This window comes from Peromyscus eremicus, chromosome 17, assembly GCF_949786415.1.
Source record: "Peromyscus eremicus chromosome 17, PerEre_H2_v1, whole genome shotgun sequence".
Lineage (NCBI taxonomy): Eukaryota > Metazoa > Chordata > Mammalia > Rodentia > Cricetidae > Peromyscus > Peromyscus eremicus.
In genome coordinates, this window is record NC_081433.1 from 48,667,870 (window position 1) to 48,678,768 (window position 10,899).

Here is a 10,899-nt window from a genome sequence, read left to right on the forward strand (position 1 = left end):
AAGGAAATTGAGAATGGGAAAGAGATGACAGTACATCTAGTATCCAGCAAAGGCTTGAGGCTGGAGAGCTGAACGTTTCATTGCTACTTCCTAAACAGGAAAGAGTGAGCTGGGTGCTGATCCAGCCGTCAGGAAGGAAGAAAAAAAATCACAATTGTTGCAGAGCTCTAGATCAGCCCAGGATTAGGAAAACCAGCTACTGCTGAGGCAGGAACATGGGGTAGGAAGAAAATAAAAACAGCATCACATGTCAGAAGTCTATTTAAGAAGCTATTGACTCTCACGGCAGAGGAATAGACTTCAGGTCATGTCTAACACTCTCAAAAATCATGACAAACTTGTGCTGAAAATTATAATCAATCAAACCACTTCTCCCTTTGGGGCTTCAAGAAGAATGAATGTTAGGTGTGTATGCCTCCACCAGGAGACTACATTACTTTCTATAAAACTTAGGTGCCTCAGAAAGAGAAAGTATTAACGCTGATATTTGGACACCCAGGAACGATGTTGTGATATTGGAATAGAACAGAAAAAGAAGGAGTAAGGAAAGGCAAAAATGAAAGGAGAAAGAATGGAGGGCATAAAATTAGCTGGAAAAAAAACTGTATTGGATGCTGTTTACTGTAGTTTGGGTATAGCTTGATTCTGTCCTTAAAATGTTCCTGTCTTGAAGCTGACTCTCACTAGGAAGTGTTCAGAAAGATCATTCTTAACCTGGATGCACTGTTTAGAAGTGAGACTTGGTTGTTAAGGTTATAGGGGAGGCACCATGATTAAAACCTGACAGTGTGACAGTGAAGAACACAGACACAAATGTGTGCACACTTGATCTCTTTAGCCATCTTGCTGCCCTGCACTGCCTTGAAAATGTGCCAACAAAAAGGTCATCATCCAATGCCTCAACCTCACACTTTGAGAGCAGTGAGCCAATATGAATTTCACTCCTTCAAAACTTACCTAGCCTAAGGGATCATTACCTATAAAAAAAAATAGATTAACACTCTGTGGGGTCCTGCCTCAGTCTACTTCATTAGACTGGTGATCTATCCCTTGGCTCATGGATGCTAAATACACCTATTTATCTTCATCTTGGGATTGTCCCGGGCAAAGGAGTAGTTATAATTCCCTGATGGTTACAAACTTCACACATGATTGCACAGAAGTCACTCTCTCCAAGTTCTCCCCTTGGGAATGGATTAAATTAATCCTCACTTAAGAGACCATTTCCTTATTTATTTCCTGTCCTGAACCTGTGTCTCGGTCACCTCTCTTCTTTTGAGTGTACTTACTTGGCATCTTAAATCTCTCTCCTAGGTTTTACTAATAGGGGACTTGAATTAAGACCTTGCTTGACCTCTTTAAAGAGGCTGATACCCCAACATCTCAGGTAGCTCTAGAATAATTCCCCATGAAGTTCATCTTTAGTAACAAAAGAAGAAACTATTAAGCTGTACCTGCTGTGCAACCGGTACTCAGCTTACCCACCTATTATAATGGTGAGAACAAAGTTACAGATTTTTACTGTAGGGGGAGTTACAGTGCATGCAGTTTCTTGACATATAGTCTGTTCTGTGTCAAGGAAGACAGTCCAGATTGGCCAAGAATGATGACTTGGGTGTGCAGGTAATAATACCAGGTGCAATTTCCACCTTGCAAACAGGAATCACACAAATCAAGGCCAGTTATGCAAATGACATCAGACTTCTGTTGTCATGTTACAGCACTGCTGATACTAGACATTTCAATTAATAATGGTAATTACAGCTTAAATTATTTAAATAAAAATTTCTCTCCATACAGCAACTTGGAAGTGGTTCACTGTAATAAGATGGCATCCGTGTAAATGATTTTTCCAGTTCTTGGGTTTTTGAAGTTTGCCATTCCCCACTCACTAGCACATCAAGATCTCCCCACGGAGCCTTGAAACAAATAAATCATTCATTTTTCTCATTGCATTTTCCTCCTGTGTCATGGAACTCACTTCAATCTCTCTCAAAGGGCTGATAAGCTTCCTCCCCTGCCTTCTCACTTCACATACATTTATGAAACTGCCCATTCTTCTGCATAAGTCACACACTCTTCCGGAAGGTCTCCTTTAGATTTGTTTGATGGTATGTGTTTTTATCCTGTTTTGGTGATATTGATTTAAATTTCTGATCTAGGCTTTTTATTCTGTACACCTTTTACAGTTTCCCCCTGATATCAGTCTTGCTCATTTTCTTCTTCAGCTAATGTTTATTGGTGACACCCATAATATCTAACTCCCCCTAAGTCCATAGCAACAGCTCAGTAAGTCATCATTACCCACGTGGCATTTTTCTTCACTAAATGAGGCACACACAGTGCTCCACATTTAACTGCAGAGGAAGCAAAAACTACTGGTCACAGAAATCATGGCCTCACTGGTCATTTGAAACCAATCGAAAATTTCCCAGCACTTCAAGGAAAGTGAATATGGGAGCGTGATTAAGAGATTTTTCTTTGTTTAATAGTTTTAAATTATTAAATAGAAAATTTTAAATTCTATCAATTTATGTCTGATTAGACGTTAGATGTTATTCATGCCTTTTATCAGACACAGTCAAGCAAATTCAAATTTCTTTTGGTTTATACACAAAAGACCATTTTTTTCTTGTTCCCTGAGAATCTCTGATTACTCACTTCTGACACCCAAACCTTCAAGTTCCTGACTTCTGATGACAAAGTGACAATTGACAAAAATGGCTAATAGATTATTCAGATGTATACAAAAAACTACCATTAGAGGAAATTATCTTTAAGGAAGCTCTAACTAAACACCATTATTTTCACGCACTGTAATTCATTATACCAAAACCATGCTATTGTTGGCATTAGTTATTTAGAAGTTTCCTTTTGCTTGAAACCAGCAAGCATCTAACAACTTAAGTGAATCATTTCATAATATGCCAATCTAACATAAGAAGGCACCAGGACAAACGGTAAGTCTTTAACATTCATGTTGTCATCTATTAATAGGAAGAGATGCAGCCTGAACCCACCAGGGCAGCTGGAGTAGGATGAATTGTGGATTGCAAACAATAGTTCACTCTTGTTCTTTATATTGGTCTTCATCCTGACCCTTTCTAGTCTGACCCATTTTGTCCTGTTTAAAAGTGATTGTATCAAGGAATCCTTTAGTTTTTCTGTCTTTTTTTCCACAGGCAACATTGCTGATAAAAGCTTCTATGCTTGTTTATTATATATATATATATACACATAAAATCACAATGTTCTTTTTCTATTTCTAAATTTTTTCTAGAATCTTTATTTTTTTTATCCATGCCCTGGATTTTTTTCTTCCTTTTCATCTTCTTGATCTTTGTTACACTCTATCCCTGAATCACAACACACTTTGAAGCTTTTTTTCACCTCTTTGTTCTTCTGCGTCTATACATTCTCTTAGTTTCACCCTTTGCCCTAGGCTTCTAATATCTATGGGTCTTTTTCACCCATCTCAGTATTTATTTTTGCCACAGGCATGCCCTGTTCTTTAGTAATACCAATGACATCAATTTCAACCCCTTTCTACTCCTTTACTAAAGTAACTTTAACTTTAATCGACTTTTCAACTTGACACACTACACACACAGTTGTATCTATTACTGAAAGTCTCTAGCTCAATTAGTTCAAATTTATGTTAACTCCAACATTTCAGTTGTTCTCTTCAACATTTACCCTATTTATTAACATGTATCCCTGGAGTCAGTTTCTCCTTCAGGGTCTCATGAAAAAATTAACACCCCCTGAATGCTAAAAGAAAGGAATCAAAAATACATAGGGTCTTCAGCATTTGATTCTGGTCTAAGGGGTATAAAAGAAGAGGGAGAAGGCTTCTATCAGAAGGATCTCAGACTGAAGTTAAGTTTTAGAAGACTGAAAGTCAGTCCACTGTGGTATCATCAAGCTGAAATCATCCATTAGATAGAGCTAGGTACCATAGAGAAGGACCAGTACTCATCCATCAGCTGTGCCTACAAAATGGCTGGGAACATCCTGGTAAAAATCAAAGCTTTGACACTCATTCTATATAAAACCATATGGGCAGTGCTGGCCTGATCAGTCCCTGAAATGGGACTTTCAGGATATTTTTTGGTAGTGTTCTCTTCTCTAAATCGGTCCTCTAGTCTTTCCTAATAGTGTCAATAGATAGGATGGAATCTAACAGCTTTGTCTATGTTGACCTGTGCCTTTATTTTTGCATTCTACGACTTTATACAGCCCTTTAGTTTGTTCTTTCCTTATATAACAACCCAGACATTTCTAAAAGTACCCACCATCCTACAGCACTCTCTTACTGACACACTGTCTCTGGATAATGAGGAAGGCATGTATAAAAGAGTAAATTATTGTGACCTGCCCTTTCTCCCTGTACCCTACATCTGCTATTGATCATTTCCTTAGTTCTCTTGATGTAGAAGGAAATCATTTGCAGTTTGTTAAATATTTATTTGTTTAAGATCTTACTTTACATTTAATTATGTGTATATGTGTTTGTATGTGGATATGTTCTCATGCAAGTCCCTGCAGAAGTCTGAAGACAGCAACATATCTCATGGAACTGGAGTTATGGTTTATTTTCAGCCATCAGACATGGGTGCTGGGAAATGAACTCTGGTCTTCTGCAAGAGCAAAGTATGCTTTTATCTACTGAGACATTTATCTGGCCCACATTCATAACTTTTAATAGTATTTTTTAAGAATTTTACATTAATTTATTTGAAATAATCACAGGACAGCAATTTCAACTAACAGGACATGTTTGTTCTCAGTTACTCAGGTTCAAGTCAACACACCTTGAAAATGTGTTTCTATATTTAAACCCCTTTAATTCCATTTTTCTCACCACTGAGAGTACCAAAAAGAAAGCTAAACTTTAGAATCACATCTTAAAAACTGGGATCAAAGACATGTCCCTGGTTGGTTTCAGTACCACTTGCATCAATTTTCAGATCCTGTGAGCAAATCCCCTTTAAAATTCTACTTTCATATTTACGTATTTAAAGTGTTGCTTTCCCTTTAAGTTTTCATCCATCTCACCACTGTGAGTACCAACAAGAAAAGCTAAGAGGGCCATGCCTAGATTTGCCTTAATGTTTAATCATAGGTAATGGAAAATAATAGTCCTCATTGTAAGAAATCTAGACACACAAGAAGACAAAGAAAAAAAGAAAAAAAGAAATCTAGACACGTGCACGTACTCTTACTCAGAAGCGTCAGAACAAAGTAGTCCACCATGATACCATCCTACTAATTCCTGATTACTGTTTTCATCTTCATATGCTTATTAATTCTTGGTGTATTTCAACTATGTCAGTCTAACACAATTTCCTTCTAGAGCCTTCTAGAGTATTGCTTCATATTTCCTGTCAGTAGACTACCAGGAACAAGCATGACAACCAACTCTTCAGGTCAAAAGATTGTGTAAATCTTCACAGAGCAAAGACACTTCTCTCCCTGGTAAGATGAACAACCTGTAAATTCAGAGTTCTGCATTCTCAGCTCTATTGAGCTGTGTAGAAGTCTAGATGAACCTCTTCCCTCCTTATTCTAAATTTCCTCATTAAAGTTAATAGCTATTTGAAAATTTCCCTGCAGAACAATAGGAGGCTTACTTCACATTGATAGAGGATCCTTTTAGATAGTTATTATAAACAGTGAAGCAGAAAGTCCAATAGGGGGTATTTAAGTCTTTACATCCGAGATTTGAAGTGCTATCAGCCTGAAAATGTCATCTTTTCCCAGATTCTTCCAGCTCTGTGGAAAGCTACAAAAATATCTAAAGTTTCAACCAGGGAACACATGGCAGATATAATCATTAAATCTAACATCTTTAAATTATCGAATGGACTGTCTGTTTTTCATCTGTAAATCTGAATGATATAGCCTCCTAAGGTAAACTGCCTGTTCATATCTTCTATATTGCATCACCTCCTAAGGTTTCTAGGAATGTAGGAAGCAGTTTTTAGGAAAGGCTCAAACCAATTATAACACTAACACATTTATTCCATTTCTTAATCAGTTGTTTATACTTAACAACAATAGGTATCAGGAAATCCCCATTCTTTTTTATCCAAATATATCCTCATAGACCTCAGTTGGGTTTCCTGGAAGCATGCAAGCCTTTTTGTCTTCAAATTGTGTGGCAGAACTTTATCTTTTCTTGCTGAACAAGCTCTATTCCTTCAAGCATTTGTCATATAATGTAATGCGGAGATTTTTAAGGAGCAAGAAGTTAGCTGTTTCTCATTACTTATCCATATAGGACCCTAGAGATACAGCTAAGCCTAATTTTCATACCTTTAACACGTAGTTATGGAGAGATTAGTGCTCATTTCATAAGACTGTTATGCAATTTACTTGAGAGCAGGCACTTAAATCACAGCATGCAGCTTGGAATGCATTGAGTGTGATTATTTGGAGTCCTTTGTCTAGATAATGTTCAGTTTGTATTCTTTCTTAAAACTGTGTTCAAATTTGTACAAGTTACTTTAAAAACAACCTGACAGGCACCACACTCTTATCATAACTGTAAAACATATTCTTTATCAATAATCGCAGATTATATTACTACCTTCCTTAAAAAAAAAACTGTCTGCAAGTTCCTTCTCTAAACTATTATATTATAATATTGTTCAGTACTTAGCAGGGATTAGCAAGTCAGTGTGGAAGGTGAAAGTGTAACAGTAAGATGATGATGCCTCTATCTCTTAATGCCTAGTGCTCATCAAGCAAGGAGTGTAGATACACAAGCAAATAGTTTTAACCATCATGCATGGTGTGTGTAGTATAAGAGCTAGAAAACAAATACACAAAAAACGTGCTAGGAAAGCTCAGACATCATTATTTTACTCTAGAAAATGGATGGGAAGTTTTACTGAAAAAGCACTTGATAGTATTATTGACACATCTATTTTCTCAGTTGTCTATAATTCATTCCTTTATCCAGTAAGACTTCTTTCAGTGATTTTTATATTCCTGGCACTAAATCCTGCCGTATTCTGTACATAAAACAATGAGAGGTAGTTAACTTTAGTCCCCAAAAGCAAACTACCAAGTAGAAGAAACAGGTAAGTATTTCAATTATTGTGATGTGCCTTTAATAGCAAAAAGTCACATGATTACATTGACTGTGTTCTGCAGTGAGGCTCAGCTGTAATCCCAGACAAGCTGCTGCATTTAGAAAATATGAATATAGGAAGTCAGATGAATTTAGAGCAAGCAATTACTAAATATGTCTTCATATTTTAATAACTATTTGCCATTTATCTGAAATTCAAGCTCCAGCAGGTGATCTTTTGTTTGTCACCCTAAATCCAAGGGCAGGATTAAACAGAAATCATCCTACCCTTAAAAACCAGGAGTAAACAAGAGAGGCCATTTTGAGATGAGAAAGCAGGAAGACTGGAATGACAAGACAGGGCAAGTCTAAACAGAGGTGAACTCAGAACAGGGGAGAGAATTGCGAACTACGTTTAAAAAAATTAAAGTCAGCTACTTAAGTATTTCTGTACTTAATGGCACAATCAGTATGCTTTTCCAAGATCGTCTTGGTTGCACCCTGAGAAACGAGGTCAAGGAAACAGCACTGGAGGCAGAGAGGACAAGTCAATCTAGAACAGAAGGAATATAGGGCAAACACTTCTTCAGAGAGAAGTTGTACAAAACTTTGAAGCAGAGATGTAAAGAACTTTGTGCCTTCAGAGAATAGCCTGGGGGCAAAGGACAGAGTAGGGGCAGGTAAAACCAGAAAGTGAGGCTGAAGCCAGTTCTTCAGGGAGCTTAGAGTGTAAAGCTTTGACTTAATCCCTAGAAAGTGGTTGAAAGATTTTGAAGGGATGATCATTATTATTCAGTTTCTCAACTTGAGAGAATGGTCAGGTTAGCCTGATTTCTCAAAAAAAAAAAGTTAGGTGTGATAAAGTTAGTGATGATTGTGTGGTCAAATGAAAACAAAATCAAATTATATGAGAAAAAAGTATTCACTTTTTTTTGTCAAATGATTCGAAATTGTATGTGTTAAAATTGACCATCTATCTCAGGCTCTAGAAATTTAAGGTTTAAAGTGTCACAGTGATCATTCTGAGCACAGAACAATCCTGGGCCAAAGAAGAATAAGGACTTTGCCATGCTAAAATGTGAAAGCATTTTCTTCTTCAACCCTGCGTACCCAGATTCGCCATCATTGTCACCAGCACCAGCAATTACCTAGTGCACCTATTTTCCCGTCAGGAATACCCAGAGCATCCTAGGGAGGAAGAAATTGCTCTTCATAACCATTTTTAGGAATAAAGGTTCAGAACCACAGAGATCTGAAAATACAAAGTACATAACTACCATCAATATAATTGCTAACAGCACTATATTGTCACATTGAATTTTTTGTAAGTGTAAGAAAATGGTCTCCTTGAATCAATTCATATGTTTTATCCCTCCACCTCTACCCATCCCTCTCTTCCTTGCTCTCTGTTTGTTTTTTTTTTTTTTAAATGGGACCTAAAAATGTAGCCCTGTCTGCTCTGGAACTTGCTACATAGATAAAGCTGATTCCTCAGATTCCCAAGTTCTAGGACTATAGGTACATGCCATCAGAACTTCCCTTCAAATAAATTGAACAATAAATAGAACCTCTCAACAACAACAACCAAGCAGGGGAAAACCAGATATTGAATAGACATTGGAGAAAAACAAATAAGATGAGAAACAAAGTGAATAACAGGCACCCTGTGGCCTCTTTCCACCAGTAGTTCAAATTGGTTGTCCAATTTTAGAACATCCATGGTAACACAATAACTCACCCAAGATTTCTATGAAAATCAAGACCAATTTCATCTACTACATGTGCCATCTATCTGTTGCATAAAGAGCATATTACTAATTCAAGCAGAAGGAGGGGAAAGTCACTGTGTAAGTCACCGACAAGAGGATCTGCTCTTGAGAGGTAGCTCTGTTCCCATCCACACAGAGGTCAAGCACAGATCGGAGCCGAGTCCACAGAGAGGCTGGCGGCTACTTTCCTAGTGGCACAACCCATCGCCAAATCTCTTAATCAAACTCATAAATTCTGGTGTTTAATCACAATTGTCAACTTGACTTAACTAAAAAGACCTGGGAGATTGCTAAAGCACACCCCTGGGCATGTTTGCGAGAACATTTTCAGTGAGTTAAATGAGAAATAAAATCACCCTGAATGTGAGCAGCGCCGTCTTGTAGGATTGGAACAAAATGAGACAAAAGAGGGAATGGACACTCCTTTTTGCTTCCTGGATGTCTGATGTGAGTTTCTTTAATCCATCATCCCTTCCTGGTCATGATGGATAAAACCTCTGAAACTGTGAGCCAAAAAAGAAAATACCTTTCTTTTTTCTTTTAAGAATTCTTTTTAAAATTCAGAGACACATGCCGGGCAGTGGTGGCTCACACCTTTAATCCCAGCACTCGGGAGGCAGAGCCAGGCGGATCTCTGTGAGTTCGAGGCCAGCCTGGGCTACCAAGTGAGTTCCAGGAAAGGCGCAAAGCTACACAGAGAAACCCTGTCTCAAAAAAAAAAAAAAAAAAAAATTCAGAGACACAGGACTCTGAAGATTTGATCTTAAAGCCTCCTCCCTGACCATCTTTCAGAGCATTAGAAGATGCTAAGCAAGCTCCCAAGGGAAGAAAATAATATGATGACAATGACCATCACAGTAACATATCTCTAAATGTACAGCAGTGGCTGCCATATCTTGTCAATAACTACCAGCTATCTAACTAGACTTAAGGCGTACTCAACAGGAGGGAAATAATGTACAGTATTGAAAACCTAGCCAGCTACTTGGGGCTAGTGTGGTCATGTCTCTTAGAGGAGAACCTACTACCACAACTTTATTAGACCTGCATAATTCCTAACTGAATTCTGCATACTTATCCTTATAATCACAACTAAGTATAGCTCTCACACATTATCAAAGAAACTTCTCTTCAATGCAGATAAAGACCAGTACGGAAAACCTCAACTGGTCAAAATACAGAGATCAAGTGATGGTGGGGAACCTAATTCCCAATGGCTCCATCTACAACACAGTTCCTGCACATAAGCCTCAGGGAACATTGGGGAAGAGGAAGGGAGGAAACCTGCTGTGAGGCTGTCTCCTAGGAATGACAGGGAAACCACACCCAAGGTATGGTAACTGTATGGCTGCCTACACAAGACTCAAACAATGACAACACTAATTGACATAATAACATGGAGCAAGGAAATCTCAAGGTCCTCTACCCCTAGATAAATAACTATAGGTAATTCATGATGGTTTAGAGAAACAGAATTAGTATTTGCTAGGGATGAGACCAGTAGATTATCCAATACCAAGTTGTCAGCTCTGAAATCATATACATACAAACAACACTAAAGAAACTCAATGGGTTGTATTTATATTATATATATGCATATATATGTGTGTGTCCATATATATTTATATATAATGTATTTATATAAAACAATAGAGGAAAAGAGTTACTGAATATGAGAGAGATTAGGTGGAATGGAAGGACTGGAGATAGGAAAGGGAAAGGGAGAAATTTTGCAATTGTATTTTAAGTAATACTAAAAAGGAAAAGATGTCTGTCATTACATTTTTTATTTTGAGACAGAGTTTCTCTTGTAGCCTGACACTCATTTTGTAGACCAGGCTGACCTCAAACTCAGAGATTCACCTGCCTCTGCCTCCTGAGTGTTGGGATTAAAGTAGTGCACCACCACAACCGAGCTCTAATTACATTTAGTGCCCAAATGCATGCACATCCATGCAGTATATAATATATAATATACATCTATTTATACACTTAACTATCTAGCTTAGGCTATCAATCTGATGATAACTACATAGGTGTGTAGAATGTATT

General features: G+C 37.6%; 1 long non-coding RNA gene across 2 annotated transcripts; it reads left to right on the forward strand.

The window, feature by feature from the left end:
- Positions 1–3,921: 3,921 nt before the first annotated feature.
- On the forward strand, positions 3,922–10,164 carry LOC131894503 (uncharacterized). 2 transcript variants are annotated; one of them, XR_009374930.1, is made up of 4 exons: positions 3,922–4,017; positions 5,357–5,478; positions 5,774–5,913; positions 9,988–10,164. It is a non-coding gene; the product is annotated as an uncharacterized LOC131894503 (long non-coding RNA). The 2 variants fall into 2 exon arrangements; XR_009374929.1 differs by lacking the exon at positions 9,988–10,164 and adding an exon at positions 8,061–8,465.
- Positions 10,165–10,899: the final 735 nt, after the last annotated feature.